The sequence below is a fragment of the Fukomys damarensis genome, unplaced genomic scaffold (assembly GCF_012274545.1).
Source record: "Fukomys damarensis isolate Sample0158 unplaced genomic scaffold, DMR_v1.0_HiC HiC_scaffold_25, whole genome shotgun sequence".
NCBI lineage: Eukaryota > Metazoa > Chordata > Mammalia > Rodentia > Bathyergidae > Fukomys > Fukomys damarensis.
Window position 1 is genome coordinate 28,149,960 of NW_022900937.1, and position 22,678 is coordinate 28,172,637.

Here is a 22,678-nt window from a genome sequence, read left to right on the forward strand (position 1 = left end):
CTTCTCCTGGAGGCAGTGGGCAGTCCCGAAGAGGTCCACCCAGGGAGAAGACATCAGGTTTGCAAAAGTCCACAGGCCAGGCAGGAGGAAATGAGTCCACAGGTGGCTGTGACAGCCTGGGGCCCTCAGTGTCCAGAGGTATCGGAGCGGCTTTGTGAGGGAAGTGACCCTTGTTAGCCGGGAGAATGGTAGAGAAGGGTGGAGGTCGGAGCTGCAGAGCAGGGTGACAGGACACGAAGCCACAGTGAGCCCCTTTTGGGGCAGGCGGGTACAGTACAGACTCGTTGGCAGAGGGACTGGAGCACCTGCTCAGAAACGTGGGCTTTGCTGGAAGGCCATGATCTCGCACGGAGCAGGTCTTCCCAAAGTCAGCCTCAGATCAGTTCTGATCCATAGATATCCCTTCTTCTGACCACAGTTCCACTTTCCTTATCCAAAGGGGTGCCTGGGGCTCTGCTGCAGCGCTGTGCCTCTGGTGGGCAGATGTCCTTGTGTCCTCGGAGGTGTGGAGCCCATGTGCTAATCATGTGACTTCGCTTGCCTTGCAGCAGGGAGCCAAGGAGGTGTGCAGCCAAGCAGTGTGTGCGTCCGGAGCGCCAAGCTGCTTTCGTCTAGGAAGCCAGCGTGACCTCTCTCAGCGTCAGAAATAAATAAGCCAGCGCCCAGCTGTCGCAGGTAAGCTGCTGTGTCTGACTCTGCCCCCCCACCTAGAGTGACGGGTAGGTTCCATTTCTCCTGTGCCTGATTTGTGGGGGACTGAAGCTCACAGGGGGAATTAGAAACTCAGGAGTGCAAAACAGCAGGTGTGTTGGTGCACGTGTCTCATCCCAGCACTGGTGAGGCTGAGGCAGGAGGATCACCTCGAGTTCAGGACCAGCCTGAATCACCTAGCAAGATCCTATCTCAAACACAAACAAACAAACAAACAAACAAAAAACAATACAAAACACAAAGGAAGTGCAAGCAGCTCCCTGGGTGACAGGAAGGAGCTGGCTGGGAGAGAACTAGAACCAGCTCTCTTGACTTTCTCCCGTAGGCTTTGGGCTGGGTAGTCTTAGGAGGGCTCCATCTTATGGTGTTTTTAGCAGAGGTCAGCTTCATAAGATGCCTTTTTCTGAGGAGGAGCTGGCAAATGTTTTCCTGTTCTATAGATCATCTCTTCACTCTGATGGTTGTTTCCTTTTAGTGTGCAGAAGCTTTTTAATTTGAGAGTCCCATTCGTTGACTCTTGGTGTTATTTCTTGAACAACTGGGGTTCCATTCACTGAGTCCTTGCCTTTGCTTGTGGGAGGGGTTTTACCTGCTATCCCTTCCAGCAGATTCAGTTTCTATTTTTGTATCTAGCTCTTTGAGCTGAGTGAAATAAATCAGACACAGAAGGTTAAACAGTACGTGGTTTCTCATCGGTGAGAAACCCAAAGTATAGAAGGGGTGCAGCATAGATGGTGCTGAGGGGGGTCCCCAGCAGTCCCGAAGCAAGGCAGCAGTGGCATTTACGTGGTGTTTGCCATGAGGCCCATGTAGCTTTGGTGAGAGTGAGAGCCTCAGGTGATGGCAGAACGCGCCGGAGCACACAGAGCTGTTGGAAATGCAGACCACAGACGCCTCTTACCGGATGGGCTCTCAGGAGTGCTGGGTGCACTGGGCTATGCAGGGCTTCTCACACCCCGGCTCAGAGCAGCACCACCTCCAGCATCTGTGACATCACTTCCGGCAGCCCAAGGAAGCTTTGCCTTGCTAATGAAGAGCCGGCCTAGCTGCTGAAGTTCAGATCGGCATAAGCACTGCTCTGGTCATGGTACCAGGAGGGATCACAACATACGGAGAATGTTTAAATTAAAAACCTTTATTATACCAAAAGACACATCACCATGAATCTCCCCCAGAATCCTCTGCCTCTCTTCATACACTCATCCCACCGTCCTTGCCACTTCTGCAGCAGCTCTGGAGTCCCCTTTCCTGAGGGTCTAAACCTGCGCTGTCCTGGTGCCTCGATGTCCTGAATGGATTCAAAGTGTTTCCCTTTCAAGGTAACTGTGACTTTGTGGAAGAGCCAGAAAGCGCATGGTGCAAGATCCAGTGACTAAGTTGGATAAGGACACAGCGTCATGTTTTTATGCCTGCTGGATGGCGCTGGGCAGCAGCAGTCACTGTATTTTTTCATCACACCTGGTAAAGACACTCAGGAAAGAGGACTCCAGAGCTGTTGCAGAAAGTGGCAAGAATGAAGGGTTAAGTGTGTTCAGAGCAATGTGTCTTCACAGCCTCATCCTCCCACTGTGTTTGCAAAAGCGTTCAACTCCCAGCTTCCTGCCCAAAGCCCTGCACAGCCGGACACCAGCCTTTCTTTACCTGCTGTGTCTTCGCCACCCCCTCCTTCCCCAGCCACACTGAGCTGATCACTGCCCTCAGAGAAGCCAGATTTTACAAATTAAACATTCGGCAGGCCTCACCTGTATGGCCTAGTTAGCATGGTCAGTAAGACGAGTAAGGTGTGGCTCCTCCTGCTGAGGAATTTTTCATCTGGTGGTAGACATAGAACAGGAACACAGATAGTTATGGTACCTTGGAAGAGAAAGCCCAAAGAGAACGGCTGGTGTGTCCTGCGTTTAGCTGAAGCTCCTGAGGGTCAGGGGACAGGGATTGATGAAGCCTGAGGTCGGCGTGGACCCGGTCTCCCCGCCCGCCCAGGCAGCACCTGGCTGCATCAGTAATCAGGGCCGTCAGTCTCCGTCTCTCTGGGCCGCCCCTGGTGGATACCCCTTCTCTGTAAGATGTGGGCAGATGGGGCACTGCCGCTGCCAGGACGGCAGCTCTCAGGGCAGACAGCGACACCCACGTGGTGCTTGGCTCCATGCTCGGAGCATCAGCAGTGCTCAGGGCAGAGGATCAGCATTCTTCGGCCACATCTGCATCACCATGGTCACCGTCAGGGTGACCTGAGCCAGGGCCACCCCCGGGTCTCCAGGATGTGCCGGTGCTGGCTCCCACCAGGAGCTCCCAGCACGAGTGGTTGTGAAAACTTCAAGTCCCTGATCTCTCCCACTCTTGCTCCATGGTACTGCATAAGTCCTTTCCCTTTTCTTCTTCTCAAGTATCATCTCAGTAACAGTAGTGCACACCCATGTATAGCAGCGCAACTCTCCATAGCTAAATGTTGGAAGCAGCCTAGATCCACATCAGCAGACAGATGGGTGAAGGATATGTATTTACATACAATGGAGTACGACTGTGCCATAAAGAAGGGTAAATTTGAGTCATGTGTAGGAAAAGGCATGCATTGAGATCATACTGTTCAGTGAAATAAATCAGACACAGAAGGTTAAATAGCACAACCCCCAAATATAAATAATTTAAAGAGCAAAATAAAAGGGAAATGACAGGAAGCAGAAAGGTATCTATGGAGAAGGGAAGAGGACCTGGGAGGGGGAGAAGGGGAGCTCCAGGAAGGGCGAGGAAGTAAAACTGGTGAAGATGACTGTAGTTACTGTGCATCGCAGACATGTACCAATTTTAAGAAACCAAAGTAATGGTAATAATAATAGCGGTGGCTGTAGTGGGTTGCAGAGCAGCCCCGAGAAGGTAAGTCTGTGCCTAACTCTTGTACTGAGCACGTGCCTGGTCTAGAGAAATACCTTGCCTGTTGATCCAGAGCTGTCGTTGGCACAAGCTTCTCGCAAAAGCTCACCGCGGCCTCAGGTGAGGGCCTGGGGGAGAAGCCCTGGCCCGCAAGCCTTGCAGTAGCAACGAATAAATGCCCAAAACGGGGCCTTCCGAGAAGGGGTGGGGGCCCGTTGCTTTCCTGTTAGTATTTTACTTTACCTGCATTGATGTGGAAGTTGGATTGGAGACTGATTTCCCGCTTTCAAAAGAACAGCAGACTCTTCTCTTGGCCTGTGATTCTTAAGAAGGCAGATTCATGTGAAAGAAGTGAATCAAAAGCAGGCCTTAAGTGCTGTGTCCATATTTCCTCCTGCAGCTGCACCCCCTCCAGGCAGAGCTCGTGCCCACGGTCTGAGGTCACTGCCAGCCCACGGGCACTTGCATCCCTGCAGTGGACTGCACACTCCCCGGTGCACTAGCAGCTTCCCTGCCCTGCCTGCCCTGGTGGCCGATTCGGTGGCTGCAGGCCCCCTCCCAGTAGGACAGCTGCAGACCTGTCACTCTGAGGGACTCACTGACCAGCAGGAGAGCAGGGGTCCAGCATCTGGGCTCCAGGGTACAAGGATCTACAAGCCTTTTTATATTTCTTGCTGAAACTACCCCACCACGCTTCTCCAGTCGCCACATGCCTGCCTTACAGTCAAGGCACAGCCTGCGAGGTCTAGAAACTCCAGGAATTTAAAGGACGGAGGAGAAGTGGTGCAGAGGAGTCCCGGTGTGGTGGAAAATAGAAAACTGTTCATTGGGGTTGCAGCACAACTGGACATGAGAGTGCCCAGCCTCAAAGGACCCTGGCTTACATCTGGCATCGTTATCCTCGTGTACCTGGCTCAGTCCCAAGCCCTGCCAGGGTTAGGGTCTCTTTTCCCTCTCACAAGTGCACATGTTTGGATGATAAACCCTAGGGTCACCCAAATCCTATGTGACTGCATTCATGGGAGCGTTTAACAGCACTCAGCATAGTCAAGAAAAGCTCAGAATGGGTTCAGCTAAAAATGCGGCCAGGGAGTGCCAACCGCTCTGAGGTGCTGTGGGTTAGCACCAGTCACAGGCAGGTTCCCCCACTGGTTCGCAGCAGTGTGGCTTAGAGGTGAGATCCGGGGCCAAATGTCATGTACTTGGCGGCAAAGATCCTTTCTTGTAACCTTTGACCTTTATGAAATGGTTCAGCTGGTCCCACCTATGGATTAGGTACAATCATGTTCAGGTAGATGGGAAGCGAGCTTCCTGACACGTCATAGGCTAGCAACAGTGTCGGGCATCCTTCTCACCATCCGTATTCATTGTTCCAAGCTGCTGCTTGTGGGCTTCCGTCTCACCGCTGTCCTGTGCTGCCCTCCACCCTAGGCTTCATGAGGCTGAAATAGGGCAGCCTCCCCAGGAGCCTGGCATTCCAGGAGGGTGTGCACTATTAGTCCTGGCAGCCCAGCTGCTCCAACCCCTGGGGCATGGGAACTGGGCTCCCAAGGCTTCAACCTGAGGTGACCCCTCCGCCAGCCCCTCCCAGACGCCCCCCCCACTTCCTCTTCCCGTGACCCTGACTGTGCAAAGCCAGGACCAGACTGTCATTTGCGGGCGCTGCTGACAAGGGCCGTCTGGGACCCAAGGAGCAACAGGGACCACATTCCCTGTCCTGCCTATAGAGCATCATCTCCCTGTTCCCCGCCGCCTTCTTCCTCATGAACTAAGCGTCTCCTGTTCCTGGAGCCTTGACTTAATCCATATTCCTTCTGCTGTTTTGGCTCTTCCTGTAACTGCTTTGAGAGGGAGCATTGAGTACCAGTTAAGCCCACTCTGAGCCAGACTGCCTAAATTCACTTCTGGACTGTAGCACTCCAACACTGATTCCCAGCTGGGCAAACCTATTAATCCCGGCAGTCTGGGAGGCTGAGGCAGGAGGATCGCAAATTCTACTCCAGTCTGGCCAATTTAGTGAGACCCTGGCTCAAAATTTAAAAAAAAACAAAGGTCAGGGTTGTACCTCAGTGTAAAGGCCCTGGGTTTAGTCCCCAATATGCAGAAACAAATAAAACATTGGTCCCTTGAGCAAGTGATTTGGCCATTGTATGCCTTAGTTTCCTCATGGGTAAAAGGGGTGAGAATAATGCCACCAGGTACAGAAGTGACTAGCTGGCTCCCCAACACACCATGGGCACCTGGCACTTGTCATCTTTGTGAGCTAAAAGCTTGTGCTGTCATCCTTTCTGTGTGGATCCGGGTTCTGGGGCCCTGGGGACTTCGGACAAGCTCGTTCCCACTGGGCCTGAGACCCTTTATTTGCTAGCCTGGATCGTGGGAACATGGCCTTTCCTGCTGTCCTCTCACCTTCTCCCCCATCCGTGCCTGCCCTGCCATTTGCCACCTCCCACTTCCAATTCCTCTCCAAACAGGTGACACGTAGCTGTCATAGGCTGTCCCTCAGCGCCTCCACTCGAGAGGGACAGGGCCTCGAGTTGGTGAGAGACTCCCTGGACCAGAAGTCATTAGGAGAAGCCTGTTCCAGTCTTGCTTGATGTGATGGCCCTGGATAAGTCACTTCATGTCTCTGAAACCAACTTCCTGTTTTAAAGATGGAGTCCTTACCCCCTTGGCTGTGTGCCTGTCTCGATATGAGATGTGGAAAAGCACTTTGCTGGCCACTGGGGGCTGCAGAAGTGTGCTTTGTACTTGTCCCCAGTGGTGCTCTGGTCCAGGCATGGAGAAGAGGGACAGGGACACTGCCTTAGTTTCCACAGTGACGGAACCAGCATTGTGCTGGCAGGATGTGAGGCTGTGCAGTCCTGGAGACCAGGACCCGAGCTTGACCTCTCTTTGCCTACCTCGTCGCTGTTCTTCCTCGTGGACATTGGCCCAGGGGTGGCCCACACAGTGACGGAGCACCGGTCCCCTGAGAGAACTGCTCCTCTCAAAGCCACCCTGACTTGTTGCTCTGGTTTGTTGAATGGAGGAGGAGTAATTACAGAATCTGGGCAGTTCCCCCGAGGCAGCTTGCTGTGGGACCTTGAGACTGTGCCTCTGAGTGAAGGTCACCACAGGGGACAGCGGAGCTCTCCCAGAAGGTTTTGAAGCACACGAGTGTCCTGGTCCCCTTTCCAGGTTGAGCCTGCACTGTTCACTCATGTTACAGAAGCATGGCCAGTGTGGGGGCTGCAGGAGCTGAGAGACTCGAGGGCCTGTCTGACAGGGGCTCTGCCTGCCCTGTCCGTCCCGGTGGTCAGCTGTAAAGTAGGATTAGGCATAAGTGTTCTTAGCTTGTCATTGTGGGTTATCTGTCAAGGTGCCAGTGTCTGCCATCTGCCGTGACCTGAATTTGTAGTTAAGATAAGTGGGTGGGCAGAATGTCAGGGCCTAAGGTCACAGTGTGGGGCAGGCTCAGCTGCTGATGCTGGAGGCTGAACTCAGCTCCTTTGCACTGAGCTCCATCCCCAGCCCTTTTTTTACCTTTTATTTTGAGACAGGAGCTCACTAAGTCACTCAGGATGGGCTCAAACCTCACAGTCCTGCAAAAGCAGCTTCTAATTTTGAAGATGTCTGAGAGAGGAAGTGGTGGGCCTGAGGTTGCGCTCTCTGTTACCTGATCACATCGAGCTTCACACCTGGTTCCAGGTCCTTGGGGACAAACCCAGCCTCACCCTTAAACCTTTTTCTGGACATTCTCCACCCTCAGTGTCCACACCCGCAAGTGCTTGTGGGACACAGCCCTGTGTCATACAGTGCACCAGGGTGGGAGACGGAACTATGACAGCACCCCATTGCCACAGGACCTTCTCCCCAGTTCTATCCCAACTCAGCTCAGAAATCACTTTCTCAGGCCAAGGACGTTTCAAAGTGGATGTGTTTTCTCTCTCATTTCCTTCCCCCTCCACCCCCCTGCACTTCCTGTTTTTTCTTCCTCTTTCTCCACCCCCACCCGTCTCTCCTGCTGGGAGGGGAACAAAACCCAGAGTTGATAATCATGATTCCCTGCAGTGCCCAGTCCCAGTCCAGCCTCCAGGGCACACGAACCCCACTGGGAGCCTGGCCCGAACTCCCTGTCTGAAATGGGGTTTAGTAGGACAGCGACAGCTTCCAAAGAGCTTTCTCGTGCATTTTGTGCTAAAACACTGGAGCAAACAGACCACTCCTGGTGGTTCAGCCTAATAAAAATAATCCAGTTTAGATGGACAAAAAGTAGATTTAGACATTAGATGTGGGCATTTATTTATTTATTTCTTGGTTCTGTACTGTGTGCTCTTTAGGATTCCGGCCATTCCAATCCCGGTGTCCCAGTTGTTCGGCATAATGGAGTTAATAGACCCTCACTAGAGTCTTATGAGGACAAATTAGGAAAATCTAAAATGCAGGAGATATGCTTGTCAGATACAACTTGCCTGATAATAGTAAGCTGCCCCCCCCCGCCATGATTTGGCTTTCTGTGTAGAGGAGCAACGGTTTAAATACACGACTTTCAGAAAAATCCTGTAAGAAGTGATACTCATTGGAGAAGAAGAAGAAGAGAGAGAGAGAGAGAGAGAGAAAACACTACTGTCACAAAGAACAGATCATACCTACACCATGTCCACAGGTCGAGGAGTTTCAAAACAGCCTTTTTTCGGTTTTTCTAATGAGAACCAATGAACACTACCCCAGCCGGTTTTACCAATTTTGTTTCCTATGGTAAAACTACAAAAACAGCAATCTAGAAAATGTGCCCCTCCCGTTTTGGAAAAATCTGTTTTTTTTGTTGTTGTTGTTTTCCTGTATTAAAAGACATCTCATTTGGGGGCAATAAGCACTTGTTTGAGACGTCTGCCCGACCATTTGGCAAAAAAGTTTAGGAAAAAAAGAAAATCCCAAAGGCTAGTCAGAGACAAATTCCAGTCCAGATTCTACTCCCAAATGGCTAGTCCTTCAATGAGGTTCTTCTCCGAGCCTCAGTTTCCCCAACTGCAAAGTGAATTACCTACACCATCCACAGGTCGAGGAGTTTCAAAACAGTCTTTTTTCGGTTTTTCTAATGAGAACCAATGAACACTACCCCAGCCGGTTTTACCAATTTTGTTTCCTATGGTAAAACTACAAAAACAGCAATCTAGAAAATGTGCCCCTCCCGTTTTGGAAAAATCTGTTTTTTTTGTTGTTGTTGTTTTCCTGTATTAAAAGACATCTCATTTGGGGGCAATAAGCACTTGTTTGAGACGTCTGCCCGACCATTTGGCAAAAAAGTTTAGGAAAAAAAGAAAATCCCAAAGGCTAGTCAGAGACAAATTCCAGTCCAGATTCTACTCCCAAATGGCTAGTCCTTCAATGAGGTTCTTCTCCGAGCCTCAGTTTCCCCAACTGCAAAGTGAATTAATGAGACAAGATTATCTCCTAGATATCTTCCCGCCCTAGTGACTCCTGGTCCTGTGACTGTCTCTGCCACTTTAAAGAATGCATCGTGGGTAGAGGAGGACAGGAAATTGCTCTCATAATAACATGACTCGTTATTCCCTTCCCGTTCCTTAAGGACAGAGAATCACAAGCAATATTTCCAGGTAAATAACAGCTGACATTGGTTATGCTCCGGCAATAACTAACATTTCAGTGTAGAGACTGTGTAATATGCATGTTTATAGATACTGAAAAGTACGAGAGGTGGTGATTTCACCAGGTTTGGCAGCTCTGATTAGAAGCCATGGCTCACAGCACCCCATACTTCTAAAGAAAAACAAACGGACATAAAGAATAACTGGCACGCATTTTCAGGAAGCTGTAATCCTGAGGTGGTCCGAGACCTCTGGGCTCTTCAGCTGTTTTATAAGTGGGATCTGTGCTATTTTGAGTCTTTGGGTGTTCAGGGGAAGGATAGAATCACTTAGAATCCCACGCAAGGGAAGAGTGAATCGGAGCCATAGCTTTTGTTCTTGCGCTTTGTTTTCATTGCTGCTTTGTCTCACTTTGAGTGCCATCAAGCTTCTTACCTTCATTTTGACCAAGTTTCGAGAGGCAGAAGGAAGTCCTTGGGTAGCCAGCCTCGGGTGGGACTTAGGTCTCCTGTTAGAGACTGGATTCACATCTTATTTTTAGAGACAAATTCAGCTCACGAAGTTATCATCCAAGAGCATTTGTGACAAACGGCAGCTGACTACTCCCTTGCTGACCACCTACCCATACAATGGTTTCTCTCCTACCACTTTCCCCCTCATGTCCCCCCAGTCAGTTATGAATTCTTTTCTTCTTTTGAGCAAGGAGTTGTACCTGACGGGGCTGATGTCCCTCAGCTGCCTAAAGGGGATGTGGAGGGCTCACATTAACACATCTGCCTAGGCAGGCCGGGTACTCACGGAGACCAGGCATCATGGAGCCAGAAGGACGCCCTAGATGGCTGTGCACCTTCCTCTACTCTGGTTGGTCCTGCTCTGTTCTGTCCTGCAGCTCTTTTTCAGTAAACCTGAGCAAAGTAAGAGCAGGTGACTTCCAATCCTTCCTAGGGCTGAGTTCTGGGCTCAGTTGTGAGCCCCAGACTCACTCCTCCCCCCAGATCTTCATTCATTGCTGAAGAGCTGGGCCTTGAGCACCCCTCCTTTCTTCCTTTTGTGATTTCTTTCTCTAGCATGGTCCCTGGGCTATGCTGTTGTTTAGAAGAAGGAAGCACACATTTAGAAAGGCTTTTTAGAATACGAATCCCACTGCAGCTGTGCTATGTAGCGCCTCTGCAATTTTGCTTAAGTTAATTTGAACTCTAGACTCTCAGTTTCCCCACCAGTGAGATGGGAAATCCATTCAGTGCTGGCGCTGCCGGTGAGGATTAAGGGACAGGCTGCATTTGCATAGTTTCTGGCATGTAGTAGACCACAGCCAGTGTCAGCGCCTCCCTGCTTCTAGCTTTTGCAGAGCTACTTAACTACAGCTGTGGCCCCACCTTGATTCCATCCGAGCCTTGAGCCTGGCCTCCCGGGCCCGGCCTTGGCTACAGCACCACCAAGCCCCAAGCAACTGAAGAAGTGATCTCTGGGCCCTGGATTCAAGGTGCTCTACAGAGGCAGCTTCCCTGCACGGGCCTGGGCCAGGGACCCTCACAGCCAGACCAGTTTGCGGGGCTGCTCTGTCATGGCCAGCTTGTGCCCTCCTGTCTCCTGCCCCTTGACACCATGCTGTGCCCCTGGATGTGGTCTGAAAGCTGGCTCCTGTCATCTGCTTCACTTCTGACTGGTTGATCGGGGGAAGGTGCCCTGTTTGGGGACCCTTGCAAGACAGCTCCGTTCAAGCATGTTCTCATCCGGGGCTTCCTGTCTGTTAGCTGTGAGGGGGCCTCTGTGCACCCGTTGTCCACTCATTCAGCAAATGTGTGGAACATGTGTTACATGGCAGTGGCGGGTGCTGCTGGGTCCTAGGAGCACAGCACAGGAGAAAACAGTCCTTGCGTGTCGAGTCAGGGGCACACACAGGTGATACAGGCATTTGTTACAGCAGGCAGCACTGAACGCTGTGGGGGGAAGCACAGCAGACAAAAATAGAGTCACAGTGCCAAGCCAAAGAGCGGGCACTGCTAAGGGGTGTTCGGATCCAGGGAGACCTGCCGCAAGCCGTTATTTGAGCACGGGCTGAAGAAGGTGAAGGAGAAGAGGCTGGAAGGTGTTGCCGGAGCAGAGGCTCTGGGGGTGAAGACCTTGGCCTTTGGAACTGAACACAGCAGGGACTTGGAGTAGAAGAAGCCAGGAGCAGTAGGAGCCGAGGGCACATGGCGCAGGGCCTTGAAGGCCACTTTGGTAAGGACTTAGTTTATGTCCTTCTGTGGAGAACAGGATTTTACAGAGATCCTTCTACCCTGTCCTCTTCTCCCCAGCGCATCTCAAAGGCCCCAACCCTAAAGCACCCACAGGAGGAAATAAGGAAATAAGTGTGTTCCTGCCCAATAGAGCAACGCTCCTTCAGAAGCCTCTAAAGAGGGGTGAGGCCAGCCCCATGCTCAGGACCTGGGCCACTGCCTGTTCAAGGCCCCTTGGAGATTATCAGTAAATCAGGTCGAAGGAAACAGTGGCCTGATTTGACCATCACTGAGCCAGTGTGCTAGAGTGGAGACTGTCCACCAGAGCCTCCCTCTGCATGATCTCCACCAGTTCTTTTGGAACCTGCTTGCTGGCTGCATGGACTGTTCAGGAGCCTCGCCTTGGGGCATTTCATTCAGCAAGTGTCTGGGAGCCTCTGACAGGTCAGTGCCTGCACCCATTCCTGAGATACCCGACAACTAGCCTTGGCGCCTGCCCTTGGCGAGGGACCAGGGACCAGCAGCCCATACTTCCAGGGCTGTAGTAAGAGAGGGTCCCTGGCCCAGCTGACATCTGACATGGAAAGGCCCTGTGGCCTTGGGGCCTCCTGTCCACCCTAGAGATAAGGGATAGGAATCCCCAGGGAGGGGTGCTGGGAGTTTCCAGGCTGTGGAGAAGCAGGACCAGGAGCCAGGTGTGCTGTCCTGGCTGTGGAAAGGAGGGCGAGGCTGAGCTGAGAGGCTGAGGGGAGAGACCAAGGGGATTGAATCTGTTCTCTGGATAGCACGGGGCTGTTAAAGTTTCTGTTTGTTTGTTTGTTTGTTTTCAGTACTAGGGATTGAACCCAGGACCTTTATGCTGAGCTATATCCCCACTCCCCTCTTCCTCCCGCTCCTTCTCCTCCTTTAAACAGGATTTTGCAAAGTCACTCAGTTGCCCAAGCTGGACTTGAACTTGTGATCCTTCTGCCTCAGCCTCCCAGAGTGCTGGGATAATAGGCCTGTACCACCAGCCCAGCTCTGTTAACAGTTTTTAAGCAAAAATACACGTCCCTGTGAGACTGAATCTTTAGAAGACAAGGCCTGGATTTCATTTGACTCCCAGTTCGGTTAAACGCCCATCTTACCCCTCCTCCGTGTGTTCTGATAAGATCGCTCACACAGACGCCACAGCATGGTGGTGGCTGACTGTGGGTAAATCCACAGCCCTGTCCACCCTCGAGTGTCCCAGGGAGTGGGAACGGTGACGTGATTCCGTGTCCTTTCTTGCTGCATAGACTGCTGGGAGAGCTTAGAACACGAGCCTGGTCTCTGCAAGGACCGAGTGGCTGTCAAGAGTTTCTGCTATGTGGTGGCAGTGATGCAATCTTGGTCCCTAACGTTTCCTTCTAGTCCTGCTAGCCCAGTTGGAGGGGGCTCCCTTCTCCCACCGTCAAATACTAACAGGTGTTTTCTCTTGAGGAATCAGGCGTTCATTTAACAGATAATTTCTAAACAGCAACCATGTGCCAGACACCAGGCTGAGTCTGTGAACATGAGGACAATTCAGGCCCAGTCAGGCCACCAAGGAGCCCACAATTATGTGACAGTCACAATACCTCACAGCAGAAGAAGCAGATAGTGGAAAAGAGTGATGTGTGCACATAGAGTAGGCTCCAAGAGGGATCATAGGCGTGGGACTTTGAGGATGAGTAGGAGTTGGGATCTGGAAGAGAGATACTCCTGCTACAGACCCATACTCTATAAATAGGGGCTAAGTCTCAGTTCCCTGTGATGGTGGTAGGAAGGAAATAGCCAGAGAGCTTGACATACACAGGTAATGCCTCAACTTTGCTTGTTAAAAATCCATTAGTAACCACCTACTCACCCTCCCACCTTGTTCCCAACAGCAACTGAAAAGACTAATTTGAGTTGATCTCTTCTTTGACCCCATGATGGTGTTAGTCAGCAGAACAAAATAAAGGGGCCAAGAAAAACTGAAAGAAGGGGAGGAAATGATCTCCAGCTTCCAGAAATGCTGGTTACTAGCATACCTTTTAACTGACTCCTTGTGTGTGGGGGTGCAGCTTCAAAGACAGGTCAGCTGTTTCTCTGTGCAGCGTGCATCTGTCTTTGACCTTCCTCGGGGGACACACACACACGTGCGTGTGTGCAGATGTACATATCTGTGTGTATACACAGGGACACATACACATAGCTGAGTGTGTGCATTACATGAAATTCTGGAACCTGGCACACGGCCATGTGTATGCAGTCAGCTTCTGTTTCCCTTGCTGGCTGGAAGACGAGTCGATGGTAGAAAGCATCCATTCAGATGTGTGGCACCTGTGTGCATCATGGAACTGCTGCTCACAAGGCCTCCCAGGAGGGAGGCGGAAGATGAACTAGAGTCGGAGGGATGAAGAAGTGGTTTGCCCAAGGCCCACAGTGATTAGGAGATGTCTTAGTTATTTTCTTCATCTCTAGAACAAATACCCAACAACCACAAGTTAAAGGAGGAGAGGCTTACTAGGGCTCAGAGTTTGTAGAGGGTTCAGTCCACGGCTAGCTGCTCCAAGACCAGGAGGCATGGCAGAGAGCCTAGCGGAGGAGAGCTGCTCACAGCATGGTGGACAGGAAGCAGAGGGGAACTGAGGAGATGAACCCTTCCAGGCCACACCCCCAAGATCAGCCCTTCCACCAGGCCCCACCTCCTAACAGAAAGGCAGCTTTAAGCCCTCATCATTCAACCACCTTCCAAAGGTCCCACCTATGACTGAATGAGGCTTTAGGAGATGTAGGCCCAAACAGGAGGTTGTGTATCAGGAGGTTGGTATCGCTCTATGTGTAGGGAGGTTTGGGTTGACAGAAGAGGAGATCTTGCAACTGAGAACTGGCTTTGGACAAGCTGCTCACCCAGAGCTCTCAAATGCAAAGCTGGGAGAAAAGCAAGGGACACTCTCTGCACTTAGGGGCAGGGAGGCCGAGTCTACAGTCCCTCTGCATGCACCATCGTGCCCTGCAAGGGCTTGCACAGCTGCTCCCAGGGAAGTTGCCTGTAGCTCCTGACACTGCTCAACTCTTGCTCCTTACAGAGTTGAAATATCTCTCAGCCCGACCCTGCCTCTGCTCGGAATCTCCAGGGTGAGGGGCTGACAGGCAGGTGCCTGCTGCTTGGATAGAGTTTCTAGGGGAACTGGGCAGCCCAGGAAGTGCCTTCCTCTTGAAACCCCCTGATCTCTTGCTCTTCAGAGCCTGTGGACCCCTGCTGGGCAAAGGAAAGACACATATACAGGTTTTTTTCTCTTCTTCCTCTTGCTAAGTCTCCCACCAGAACCTTCTCTGAACCTTCCCGTACCCAGGAGGAGCCAGCATCTCCTTTCACATACAGTGCAGCTTAAAAGATTTTGAGAAGGAAACCAGAAGCTAGGAAGAGGGTGTGACAGAAAGCACAGCTCTGCTGTCCCCTCTGGCACGCTGTATCTCCTGTTCTGCCCTGGCGCTGTCCTTCAGGCCCTGGCAGCCCAGGCCAGATGCCACCTCCCCGGGAAGCATGTCCTGCTGGTGCAAGGGGAAAGAGTTTCTTTCTTTCCAGAATCCTAGGATGCTGCCGCTCTGTAACAGTTCTCAGTGTGAGGAGAAAGATGGAAAGACAGGAAGGAAGGGATGATGGAGAGGAGGAGAGAAGGAAGAAAAGAAAGCAAAAATGGCAGTAGGGGGCCTGGGGGCTGTGGGACCGCAGTCCCTCCTCAGCGCCTTTCTCCCAGGCCTCTGTGTTCTTGGAGGTGATGTCTGCCTCTGCTCTGGGCCTGGGTTGAACCAGCTCAGGTGTTCAGCTGAGCCCCGAGGGTGAGCCTGCTTTTCTCCTCTCCACTGGGAGCTGCCGGAAGCTGCCAGCCAAGACAGAAGGAGGAAGGGTGATCGCAATGGGACTGGGTGCGGACTATGGGGGAGTTGTGTAGAGCTGTTGCAGCCAGAAGTAGCCAGCGTTTCCTCTAAGGACAGCTCAAGCCAGGGGACCCTACGCAGGACCCCCTTTCCAGCCTGGAGCCCTGGCTGTGTTGCAGCTAAGAAAGAAAGAAGGGAGCAGCAGTCTGTCGCCTGCCTGCAGTTGCTGTGGGCCGAAGGAGCTGGGGATTTGATGGTGTTTGCAGAAGCCCATGTGTCCACTTCCTGGGGAATCCCTTCGGACACGGACTGTGTGGCTGAGTGGATTCAGTGAGGCTGGTTGACGTGGCGGCTGTTTCACAGTTTGTGTGTGTGTGTGCATGTGTGTGTGTGTGAAGAGTCACTCGGGAGCAGATTCTGGGTTTGCACCCTTCTCTTCCCCTTGCTCACTGGTACACTCAGGCATGTTCTCCAGCGGATAGCTCCTTTTCTGAAGAATGAAAAAATGAATAGTCCTGCCTCGGTCATTACACGAGTCCACACCTGTAGGCGCCTAATACGGTGCTGGAGCACAGTAAGGGCTCATCCAGTGTTGCCCATTTCTGTTCTGGCCTAAATTGTCCATTGAATTTTAGAAATAAACTTCCAGGGTTAGTTGTGGTTCCATCACTGAATGCCTGTTCCTTCAGTAGCCACCTGGGCTCAGATGCGTTTACAAAGCTTAAGTAACAGGGCTGGGCACAGAGAACAACACCAACCTGTGCCTTAGAACTCCTGAACAGGGGCCGGGGGGCAGAGGCAGGGGCATCACCTGAGAGGGGAGGGGGACGTTGGCTGAGCCTTGCAAAGAGCAGTGGAGACCCACGCAGAGGAGGAGCTCCTGGCTCTGGCTGGGCAGTGAGTTCTGCCCAGAGCCTTCTCAGAGCAGGTGCCTGCAGGCCCGGCCTTCAGCCCCTCCCCTGGGTGTTACAGGAAGAAGAGAGCACGGGGTGTGCACAGGGATGTCCCCACTGTGAGGGGCTGTGTGCTGCACCCAGGCTAGGCGAGCACAGAACTCTTCTGTGTGCAGCCTGAGCCTGGCTGGTCTGGTCCCGCAAAGGGCCCGACAAAGACCTTCTTGTTCTCCCCCTGACATCAGACCTTACCCTCAGGATTTCTCTCTGTCCTTCTGGGGGAGATCTCACACAGTGATAATAGAGCCAGAGGAAAGAGCCGGCTCGAGCCAAGAGTGTCTCTGGTGTCGCCATGCCAACCCACCGGCCAGTGCATGGGAGGGAGATGGTGCCACGGGGGGACCCCTGGGCCAACTTACCCCAGGCTGGGCTGCTGAGCTGCTGCTGGGGGTTCAGAGAGACACTGCCTGCTCAGTGAGCGACAGAAGATTAGGGTCAGGCTCAATCTGTGACTGCAGACAGTGGATTGACTGTTTTCTGTCTTTTTAAAAAATGAAGCAAGTATTTCCTTGGAACACCTGATTTTTCTATTTATACGGCTGCTTCTGCCTTGGAGATTTCATAAATGTGACTGTTCAGGGGATCTGAGGGATCATCTGGTCTCGCTCCTGTCTGATCCTTTATTGTAGCGAGTAAACTGAGGCAGGGAGCACAGGAAGCGGTGTGGATAATGGGAAAGTGCAGCTTTGTGCTCCTGACAGAGAATTGACAGATCCTCCCGCTGGCTACGTCTTCATCCGTGCCAGTAGGATCACACAGGAGCGCATTTATGGAGCAAGCGCTAAGCACACCGCAGCAGTGCAGAGGGAGCTACGGGGCCAGTGCAAGTCCGGGATGAACAGGCTGGGACTCTGGCGCTTCTGGTCCAGGTCCAGGGGCAGTGGCTCTCAGACTTGCAGCCCCAGGGCACCCTGAACATGCAGAACGGCTCCGGGGGCTGCGTGGGCGCCAACTCTGCAGCTCTGCCCAGCGGCCCCACGGCTGCTGCTGGCTCCGGCTGTGCCGAGCACATCAAGAGCCCAGAAAGCTCACAGAAAAAGCATTTTCTCTTTCATGACTAGAAATAAAGAAACAATGGGAAATGGATCACTGCAGCTGCTCTGTGGGTAAGAGTGACTGCATAGAGGAGACAGAGGTGTGGTCTTCAGGGGCTCCGGGACCCAACGTGCCTGGTTCCTTATCTGAAAAGTGACTCGGCCAAGGGACTTGTGCATTCGAGAGAGCCGGCAAAGCGCTTTAAGCGCTTTCACCGCTTCGGCCTTGGGGAAGAGACAGCTTTCGGAGGGACGTGGCAGCTTGCCCAGGCCAGGTGGCAGGTGGGCGGCAGGTAGCCACGTCCCCACGCTCCCTGGGGGCCCGCGAGTACCAGGTGACCGGGGGAGCTTGGTGGAGCAGGGCTCTCCGTGGAGTGAGCGCGGGGCAGTTCCGGAGCCCGTGCTGGAATAGCGACTCGCTGCCTCAAAGCAGAACGGAGAAACAGCCCAACAGCACTGGGTCTTCTGTGCAGCCCGCAAGCCCCAGCCGCAGACACCTGCCCGGGAGCCCCGGCTGCGGGGAAAGCTGAGGTCAGGACGGTCCACGGCTGCGTCATCAAGAGCAGGGCTGGGCCCAAACAGAAGTTCGCAGATAAACTTTGCGAGCTTGTTTGTTTGGTCTAACTGTGGCCTCGGTTTGTTAATGTAAACAGGGGCGTTCCAGGGACTTTGCCGCCTTCTCTTGTGTATTTTCTCGTTTCCTGCCTCGTGTACCTCTGGCCCTGTGTCTGCTGCAAGTGCAGGGCTGGGGGTTCAGACCACAAATTGAGAATCCCTGCTTCCGCCAAATGGCATTTAGTCTTTCCCCAGATCCCTGATAGAACATTCAGTGGCAGTCTCACGCAAGGGACTTGCAGAAACTCGGTTTGATAAATTTGAAATAAAAGTTTTGACTTTTTTTTTTTCCTGTTTGGTTGCAATGGGAGTCAAGTTGATTCAGCCTCTGGAGAGATGTTTTTCTCTTTGGAAAATGTGATTGAAGAACTTAGTCAAAATTGCCAGAGAGGGTGATTACTAAGTCAAATAGCTGAATCTGTTAATTTTTCCTTCCCAAATGCACTGGCACCATTTCTGGCAAATGGCTCAAGGCTCGTGTTTCTGAAATGACCTAGAAGCAGGAATTGAGCATCTTACTACAACTGGAAATTCCAGTGTTTTTTGCTCCCAAGTAGAATATTGTTTAGAAGATATCCAGGCTGTTGAAATAATTTCTCCTTTCTGGCAAACTTCCGTTTTTGTGCTGAGAATCTACCTGACTAGGTCTGACATTTTTCATATGAGGTGATAACGCCCCTTAGTGGCTAAAGTATGCTCTTACATTTAAATGCTCTGCTTGTCAGAAACCTATACCATGTAGTAACTCTTAAAACTAAGCAATTTGAACTGGGCGTGGTGGCACAGGCCTGTAATCCCAGCACCGGGGAGGCTGAGACAGGAGGATAGCAACTTAGTGACTTAGCAAGATCCTGTCTCAAAATATAAAAAAAAAGGGGGCTCAGGATGTAACTCAGATGTAGCTGAGGTCCACAAAAACAGACACACTGAACAATTTACCTGCCTTTGAGGGTTAGGGTGAGAATTAAGTGAGATACTGTAGCATGGCGTGCAGGGCTGGCCTCGGGCTTGGTTATCTGCTCCTTTAGTGCGTGCGTGGTTGGAAGCTAGGGAATGATTGCAGGGACGTTTGGCCTCTCTGGGATTTTAGTACCAGGCCCTCCTTGTGAGCTTGGATGCATCAAGACCGGCCCTTGCCCACTGCTGTGGGGTGGAAGGCACTCAGCCCCACTTCTGCAAAGGCACCGGGCCCTCCCAGCCTCACGCATTCTTCCTGTGTGGGAATTTTGCTTTTACATGAGCATCCACAAAAACCCGAATCCATCTCCCCTGGCGAGGAGTCTTTGTTCTTCTGCTGCTGCACGGGCTGCTGGCTGCTAGGCCTCCCAGAGCAGATGGACAAAGTCAGAGCCCAGAGCTTAGGCCAGATGCTTCCCAAGATTAGCACCGGTGTGGGCAGGCTCTTCTCACATCCTGCTCGGTCTTGTCAGAAGTTAACTTGCACGGAGAACATTGCAATGACCCAAGTTTCTTTCTTTTAAAGTACAAGCACAGTATGGGATCCCTGACACTAGCTATACACTTAGTAAACCAGGCATGTACGTGACTAAACGAGGTTGTATCCCTCTCCCTTCTTTCCCTTTCTTCCTCCCGTCCCTGTCTTTTCCCTGCCTGCTTCCTTCCTTCCTTCCCTCCCTCCCTCTTTTTCTTTCTCCTCTTCCTTCTTTCTTTTTGTCTTGGTCACTTTTCTTAGGACTGAGACACAGTACCTGACACACCTTGAAGGACTTGGAGAGATTTATTTTAGCTCACGGTTTCCAGAGGTTTCAGTCCACCGTCAGCTGGCTCCAAGGCAGAGTGGAACGGCAGAGGGGCGTCACGGAGGAGAAACAGTCCATGGCAGGGCAGGCAGGAGACAGCGATAGCAGATCAGCACTAATACAGACTGTTGAGTCATACTTACACTTTCCAGAAATTTTGCAAAGGTTTCTAACTTATTCCAAGTAGATGCTGCCATTTCCCGGGCAGTGTAATTTTGCTTCCAAAGCTCTCATTGAGATTTTTCTTTAGTTTTCTCAGGGAATGTTTTGCAAGCCAGTGAACACAGCTGTGGTATTTATACAACACCATCAATTCGGTGTCTTGATGTTAAAATTTTGCTGTTATTATTATTTTAGTGAGGCCTACTTTAAGCTCTGGGGGTAGATGTAGGGCAGAACTTCAATCACTGCTAGAATCTGAAAGACAAAGGGCCTGAATGAGATAAATATCATATTTATACCCTTGGGCAATACATTAAGCCAGCCTGTCCAGGTATGAGGGCATGCTTTGTTGAATGTATGAAAATGATTTGTAGCTGGTGTATTGGTACCTTTTAAGACATTTGATGCTTTAAAAGTGCAGTTAAGCGGCTTGGGAGCAGTTTTTCTTTAGCAGTTTACCCATTCTACTTGATTTCTGAATCATTGCCTCTGCACAGAAATAAACTCTGTGGCACTCCCCTACCTTTGAAGGTCAATTTTGATGTAGCATGGTACCTTTGAAGGCACTGTGAACTCTATTGTCACTGTCCTTTCTAAGGTCCTTGCAACCCAGAGGCCTTCAAGGGACAAGCCCATAGATGGCCTTTGGTGTGAAGTTCTGTTTCTTAAATCCAAGTGACATCTCATTCTGATTCACTTCACTGATGCTGGCCTGAATACGGGTTTGGGAATGGCTAATGTCCCCAGACCCAGAGTGCTGGAAAAGAGAGTGTCTCCTTGATCATCTGGCTCAGCACCGTGGGTAGCAGGCGGTCATGCTGAGACTCAGGAGAGGGTAATGACCTTACCCAAGGTCCCACATCAAATAAATGGCTGACGTTAGATTGTGACACAGAGCTTGTGGCTGTTACCCTTGGTGACATTATAGCCACGAGGATCTTTCGTATCCTTCAGGCCAGGGTTGCATCATGAATTTCTGACCTGCCCAAGATCCATGCAGCATTTCTGCTCAGGAGGATCTCAGGCCCTGCTTTTTGGGTTCTGCTTTCTGAGGACCCTGGAGTAACCCTAAGTAATTTTCCTAAAGCCCGGGTCATAGTCTAGCTCATCCAGGAAGCCTCCCCCAGTTCACTTACACTAACTCGATCTTTTAAACCTCATTCAGTGCCACCCAGTTCAGTGCCCCAGCTGTTCAGTGGCTCCATGGGTGTGACTTACACGACACCAGCCTCCCGCCATGCCCAGAGCCCCAAGCCATGCATCAGGCTACTTTTTTCTTCTAAAAACATCCACTAATAGCTCCGGAGTACCAGGAAAGTGGATAAACATAGTGACTCACAGTGTGAGTTTTCTGGTCTGACAGCCTGTGTTTTAAACCCTAGTTTTGCTGGTGGAGCAACTTTGGGCAAGTTGCTCAACTTGTGTCAGAGACAAGAGTGGTACAGTCCCTTGGGGCTGGATTTGTGGGTTAAGCTTGACCCTACCCGGGAAGTATTCAGCACAGGGCCTATCAGAGTTCTTATCCAGTTTACTGAGAAGTACATACTCAGCTGCACATCTTTTGGGCGTAGCTCAGGACGTATGAGCGGGGTGCTGCCATCTTGGGTTGCATCCATGAGAGATGGGGTACGATGGAAGAAAGATGGCGGCCAGGTGCTCAGGCTACACCAGGACCTGGGGACAGCTCGGGGAGGTGCAGACTTGGACTAGCGAGAGAAATGTGTGAAACTTCAGGAGGAACTCCTTTCTTGTGATTTGGAGGAAGAACCTTGTTCAGTAAGAGCTACGCGGCAGTCGTGGAAAGTATCTTAATGAGTGAATGTCCTCACTTATTCCACATTTATATGTCGGGTCTTATTCTAGAAGTTGGGGGTGGGTGCCTAAGTCAGTGGTGACAGATACCAAAGGGAAAACATGACCAGTGACCGGAGGGGAGGAGGTGGGGGGAAGTACTATTTTAGATAGGGTACCTGGGTTGGGCTCCACGGAAAAATAAAATAAGTTTTGGACAGATTTAAAGAAAATCCATATTTATCTATTGAAGAAAAGCAGTTCAGGCTAAAGGACTAGCAAGTGCACCAGAAGATGTGGGATAAGCTCCAGAAAGGAAACAGTGAAAAGTCCCAGGTGGCTGAGGTCGGGAGAACAAGGAGGCAGCCGTACAGATGAGACAATACCACACAAGGCCCAGCTGGCCCTGACCGAGGCCTGGCCCTGTGGGGGATGGAGGTCCACAGTCCCGCCAAAGGGACTGAAGCAGGGAAGCGACAAGGCGCAGCTTTTCAGGCGTCCTTGGAGGCAGGCAAGAGTAGAGCTGGGAAACCGTGTAGGAGCTAGTGAGAGCCCCCGAGAGAGTGGTGGCTTGGCCTGGGGCGCTGCGGAAGGGGGTGGCGAGCGAGTGACTGAATTCCAGACATGAGCTAAATTCAGGGCCAGTGGGGTGGGTGGCTTGGTATGGGACGTAGGAGAAGATAGCATTCAGAAAGATAGCCAACCGGCACTTAGGGCCTGAGCTCCTGGGAGCCCAGATTTGCCACTCACTGAAGACAGGGATGCCTGGGCAAGGGGCTGATTTTGAGCCAAGAGTCTAAACCTTTCATTGTGGCCGTGTTGCTTTGGGTGTCTGTCAGAAGTCCATCAACTGGACACGCGAGTGTGGACTTCAGGGGCGGGGGACACGGTGAGAGTTACGAACCTGGGCCTCACCAGCACCTGCACTCCAAGGCTGTATTCAGAGCCGTCGGATTTTATTTATAGGTGTATAATAGGGAAGAGGAACTTTCCTTTATGGCCAGGAGGACAGAACTAAGACCAGCAGGGGGAGCGATATAAACAATGGTGATAGAGAAGAGGCAGCTGCCATTCATGTGCCTGGCTACTCCTGTATTGTCTCGT

At 51.6% G+C, this 22,678-nt stretch overlaps 1 protein-coding gene across 1 annotated transcript in view; it reads left to right on the forward strand.

Moving 5' to 3' along the window:
• The first annotated feature begins 548 nt into the window (after positions 1 to 548).
• The window catches only part of Cyria (CYFIP related Rac1 interactor A), a 63,864-nt gene continuing 41,734 nt past the window's right edge, over positions 549 to 22,678 (forward strand). Inside the window, exon 1 of the mRNA XM_010629027.3 lies at positions 549 to 675. The gene's annotated coding sequence lies outside the window, so the exon portion shown is untranslated. The remainder of the gene's footprint in view (positions 676 to 22,678) is intronic.